Genomic DNA, 6,000 nt, shown 5'->3' with positions numbered 1-6,000 from the left:
GGCATCATTCAGCAATACACCATTATCCCTCTTTACCATTCTTTCCCTTGACTCCTCTAGACTTTAATCATTTATTAATTTCCCTTGTGGTCTGAGGGGAGGCATCATGGACTGAATTTAAACTGGCAAGATCAGAGTATTGGGATGTCACTCTCATATAAGAAAGAATATGGAATGTGCTGCTTTCATCATAGCAATGAGCCAAATCCACCATGGATGAGCATGTCAATTCAGCAGTGAGCCGCTGTCTGTGGGAAATTCCATAAAGCAATTCTTAAACATCATAAATGTTGAAACAGTTTTGGTAAGGCTTTACTCTTCAACTGGATACATTGAAAACATTTGTAGCTATTTTAGTAAATGTATGCAATTAATTTTGTTTTGGTGCATAAATGTTCAAATAGCTCTGCAGTTCAGGACAATGCATTCAACCAGAGATGAACTTTTTTTTTTTTACTGCATTAGATATAAAAGTGAAGTAGTCTGACATAGATGTATTTTGGCTACATGACCACAATGATCTCTGAGTCAGTCATCCTTGGTGGGGTACAAAATGTAAAGGAATTATTTCAGGAATAAGACAAACAACCACTACCTTCCAGCTATTTCTAAGTGATGGAACTTTAACGGGCTGGACCATGTAAGGAAAACATGCAATGTGTAATGATGGTGAATGTCACTATAGCAATACGTTACATAATATATTCATTGCAAACCAACCCACCACCTACTTTCTTAGAAGGACAGTATTGTGTATTTTCCAGACACATGGTGCACAATCAATTGACTATATATGTTACTTTCAGTTGTTATAAAATCGCTGTATATATCAGATATGACTTAAAAGAAATTTGACTTCGTAATGTAATGCCTTGTCTCTTTAAGAAGCTCCCTCTCTTTCGGGCACTGTACTTTCAGCATGTCATAACAGCGAGTAGTGTCCTTTGGGGCAGAAAGTCAGCGTGGAGACTACAGCTCTGCGGACAAGCTGTGAGAAATAGGTGGTGCTTGGTGAACGCAAGCACTTAGGTGTCCCTGAATGGCTGCCATGGGAGGTTCAAGGATTTCTCAAACATGTATAAAATAATAAAAATATGTTGTTAATGAGGTATAAACATTATAATGTAATTTAAAGCTCAAAAAGATTGATTTTATATAAGCTCTCCATTAATGTTTTTAATACTGTGCACCATGTCAATATTTTGTAAAAATAACTCTTCACTTTATTTCAATCATTATGATTGATTTGCAAAAATTGTTTCACTTGTATAGCTTTCTGTCTTTTTGACCTCACAACTAATATAACAATAATTTCTAAGGCGGCTGTATTGCTACATATAAATCATTTGACTAGCAGCAATTATCTTTTCATCCACTTCAATCCATTTGGACTCATCCTAACCTTTGATGTAGATTTAAAAGTTAAAGTCAGTTTGAATGAGTGAGAGGGGAAAAGGTGAGGGTGGGTAAAGACTGATCACATACTGTCAGCATCTAATTTCTACCTTCCTTTCTGTGTGATCTAATATTAAATCAACTTCAGATTTAATTTATAACCAGTCATTCATAACCAATTAACTGAACGACAAAGTAAAATAATATCAAGAGATAGCAGATAAATTAAGAACTATAATACTTACATTTTTATGAATATACAAACTGTTCAATTTAAAAAGTTTTGCTCATATGACTAAACATCTGTAACCTACCACATGCAGTGTGTTGCAAAAGTATTGAAACACCTTCAACTTTTTCACATTTTGTCATGTTACAACCAAAAACATTAATGTATCTTTCTGGAATTAAATTTTTAAATTAAACCCGAAGTTACACAGTGAATTTCAAGAAATATGATGCAAGTTTGATGTGCTAAAACATTTTGACACAATTTATAACTTTTTTTTTTTTTTTTTTTAACATACAAAGGTCCGGAGCTGGAACTTTTGTTTTACGTTTCTGGTATACCTATAAATCCAACGGACAGGCAACTTCTGCAAACAACAGCAATGGAGGACAAAGCTGCTTTTCTTGGCCAACTGAAGGTTAATTTGTGCTTCAAAAAACAATCTAATGAGACACTGAGAAAGACTACTGTTGCATGCAAAAAGGAGTTGGCCTATCACTGAAGCTGTTCAAGCCCAAAAGACCATCTAAATGTTAAACATGTTGCAGCAGCACATGCGTCCCAAAGAGTAATGTCAACATCCACAATCCACATTGCTAAAGAAGCACTTTTCTTTCTTTTTTTCAAATAAGGTACATAAATGATCAAGGGTTTCTTAAACACTTAAATGCTGAATAGGTGTAGTAGCACTCTTCATTAATCTGATGGTTGAGTAACCTAAATAGTAGATTTGAAACAATGCATGCATATCTTTGTTGTTGAGCTCATATAAATATTCCATCATTTAGTGGAAAAAAGGGGTTTTGAATAGAAAATGTTGCTTGTCTATTTACGATTTTAGCTTAAAATGTGATAAATTGTGATTAGTTGCAGACGCTGCAATTAACTCTCTTAAAAATTGTAGTCAAATCCTACCACTAATTATTATTCTGAAGTATAAGCATTAAACAGATCACTCTTCAATCCAGCATGCAAAGATGGCAAGAGGATGGCACCACTGCAAAGCTACTACAACTTATTTTAAGTAGTCCACCAAAAGTAAAAGAGAAGTTACCAACATACACAGCTCATGAGGGAGAATATGTTACCAGGACAACTATTGGTTTATTTAATTATTTATGAAAATAAGTTCCATTTGCACATAGACATGTAGATGAAACGGCACACGTGGAAAAAAACTGCTTTGGTCATGTGAGACAAAATGCAAACTTTTCAACCAACAGTTGTTGCATTTTTTTTTTGGTTGTTCAAATATTAACACTTCACATTACCACATACCATACCCCCAAGGAAACAGGGTTGCACCAGCATCGTGTGGTGGGGGTAATTCTCTTTGTCAGGGATAAGAAAGCAATTCTAGAAGGTAATGTGTCAGAAGCTGCTAAAACAAGAAAAATCAAGACTGGATTTAAGGTTCAATGGCAGGCATTGAAAATTGCTGTTCTGAACTTGGACAAGAGGAGAAACATGTTCTCTGAATGATGGCCAGGACAAATCCCAAAAGAATTGTTGAATACTTTCACAAAGAACTGTAGCTACAATAATGCCAGAGTCCTGCTGAGACATATATTTTCAAATCTTTTCAGTGTTCTACTCAAAACAGTTACTCAAAGCAGCTACAATCAGAATTTAGTTTAATTGAGCGATATCATATTGTAAAATTCGATGAAGAAAATCTAGAAGTCTAAAATAACATTGTATATCTTCTCCCTTACTCACTGAATAATAACAACTTCCAACCTTTTCTTTTATTTCTAAAAGTGGTTACTGGCAAATTTCTTTTCAAATAAAGTTCCACATTTAATTTTGATTTGAAGTATACAAACTTCACCTCATTAGTTATTGTATGTAGAATGTATTTTTTCCAAATGTAAACACTGTTTTATAGCACTTGTGAAGAACACATTCACCTCTGTGAAAATAACTTGCAAAAACTATGTCCATCATTTATGTAGGCATTGTGAATAACAACATGAGGCGAAGCTTAAGAGGCTATGTGTTTTTTGTATCCCATGTCTTATTTAAACATACCCACATTAAAACTACAGCACTACAAATCTCCTCAATTTTTTAAAAGTGACAAGAGTAAATGTGTGATTTAAAAGAATGTTCTACATCAACACTGCTCCATAAGGGAATCTACTGTCTGCTCTCAAGCCCTGACTGAATTAAGTTTTCATGAGGCCAAATGGTTATTGATGAACTGCTGCTTTTTCCAAAGTCATTTTAAGTCATGTTAGAGGAACAGAGATGGAGTCACAGACTTTACAGTAAACAAATAGTGACATACACAGAGACTCAAGGTACAAAAGTGAGGGTAATTTCTCAACTTCGTAAACCCAGAGTTGCTATCCATGCAACCCATTGTTGTATATCAGCTAAACAACAACAAAAAACTAAAATACCAAATTACCTGTTTCACATTTATCAAATACAAAAAGCAAATTCAGATGATTTTATTTTTTTAAGAAGATTTTTAGTCATCTTTGGGGGAAACAAAAGAAATCTCCCAAGCTCTACATGCAAGTCCAAGGTTTGCTTTAAAAGCCCACAAATTAAAATAAATCTGGTATCAAAGCGATTATTGCAGTTCAAGCAAAACACACATATCTCCTTAAAGCTAGAGTATTTGCTTATCATATGCCTTAGGAAACAAATGAAAACTGATAACATTAATTTGACATAATGGTCCTGAATAGTTCATCTGCAGAATATAAAAATAAAGAATAAATGGAAACCCAGTGTATTGTGTTTCAGTGTACAATGCACAAAAGAAGAGAGTAACAAACCGTTCTGCCATGTCAGTCAATTTGAGTTTGTCAAACAGCCGACATCAGAGAAAACTGGACGTCCTTGGTGTTCCACTGTGATTGATGACAAACAGTGTGTGAAAGTAAATGCATGTCCCTCTGAGTCTGAGTGCATTGGATTCCATAAATCTGAGGAGAAGGCTTGCGTGATTTCAAGGACTACTTCAGCGCATGCATCCAAGTTTCATTTTGAGGCTTATAGTGAAGATGAACATTTGCACATCTTACATCTTAAAGTGAACTTTCTTTTCTCTGGACTAGTACCTTTCTGAAATATATGTCTTTAGGTAACAAACAAATTAGAGGACAAGGACATTTGCACCCGTAATTACTGCAGACATGACCAAACATAGATTTTACCTCTTCTGTCTGTTTCTCTGTATTGGATTTTTTTTAGGGGGTGGGGGGCCTGGGAAAGGTTCTAGATTATATTCATCGTTTAGAAAGCTAATGATGACTCAAATTCCCAAAAGCGGTGGCTTTATGAATAATGACATTACATTTTATTCAGAAACAATCTCGACTCCATATGTTAGCAACATAGCACTGTGTTAGCAAATTCATGTTTGAATTTTTTCAACATAGCCAAAAGACTTTATGGCAGTCTAGTTTTGCTGGTGATCATTTTTATGTGTTCAGAAGTGTCAAATATGTAGTAACTTATTGTTGGAGTTTATTTTCTTATGCAGTCATGTTTTACTGCACCACTGAAACTAAAGGCTGATACGCAATATTATGATGGGGGTAATCAGAACTGCTCACTTGTCCTCTATAACCATCTTATTGCATGTTTCATTTTTAGATCTATCCAGCCTGTCAATCCATCTGCACTTCCTGCCATTTATCCGTGTATGCCTGCAAATAGGGTAGTAATTGGACAAGTCCGAGTGGCAGCTGACAAGCCTTGCTTGGCAGATGTGAACAGGAAAGATTAACACACTAGGTCCAATTCAAAAGAATAGGGGTCTTTTCACAGGCACAGATGGAGCCCTTCAGTAAAAAAGGAAATGATTCAACAGAATGGATGACAGGAAAAAAAGAAGTCCATTGCACAAATGGCCTTTTGTTTGGATGCTGTACAGAAGGCATAAGTTGAAGCTTTTTCATTTGCTAAAGAAACTATTGGCAACTGAAATGCTTAAAGTTTACTGTATAATAAGCAATGACTCAATGAAAAGTTAATTTTACAATTTTAAAATTTTTGGTAAAACAAAAAAAAACAAAAAAAACAGAATGCGTTGTATTCCTTAATGTCTTCAAAACTACAGTGGGTTGCAATGCTTTGCTTTGGAAAGAAGGTGTCATTTTAAGCTAAATTGGTAGGCAGGCACTGTAGCTCTGGCTGACACTATCATCTAAAGTTAACCACATGTTAGGGGCTACAATAAGATCTTTCTATGATATAATGGAAAGATGACTGCCGAAAGCTTTGGCACATATCTCAAAAACTCCTGAGAGACATTGAGTCTTTTTTAACCGCTTAACTGTGACCCTCAATTTTTACATGTTGTCCAACGGGTGCATGAGAACAGCAGCGTCCTCATGACAGTTAAGTGGTTTAAACCT

This window comes from Poecilia reticulata, linkage group LG2, assembly GCF_000633615.1.
Source record: "Poecilia reticulata strain Guanapo linkage group LG2, Guppy_female_1.0+MT, whole genome shotgun sequence".
NCBI lineage: Eukaryota > Metazoa > Chordata > Actinopteri > Cyprinodontiformes > Poeciliidae > Poecilia > Poecilia reticulata.
Note: the sequence above shows the minus strand (reverse complement) of the source record.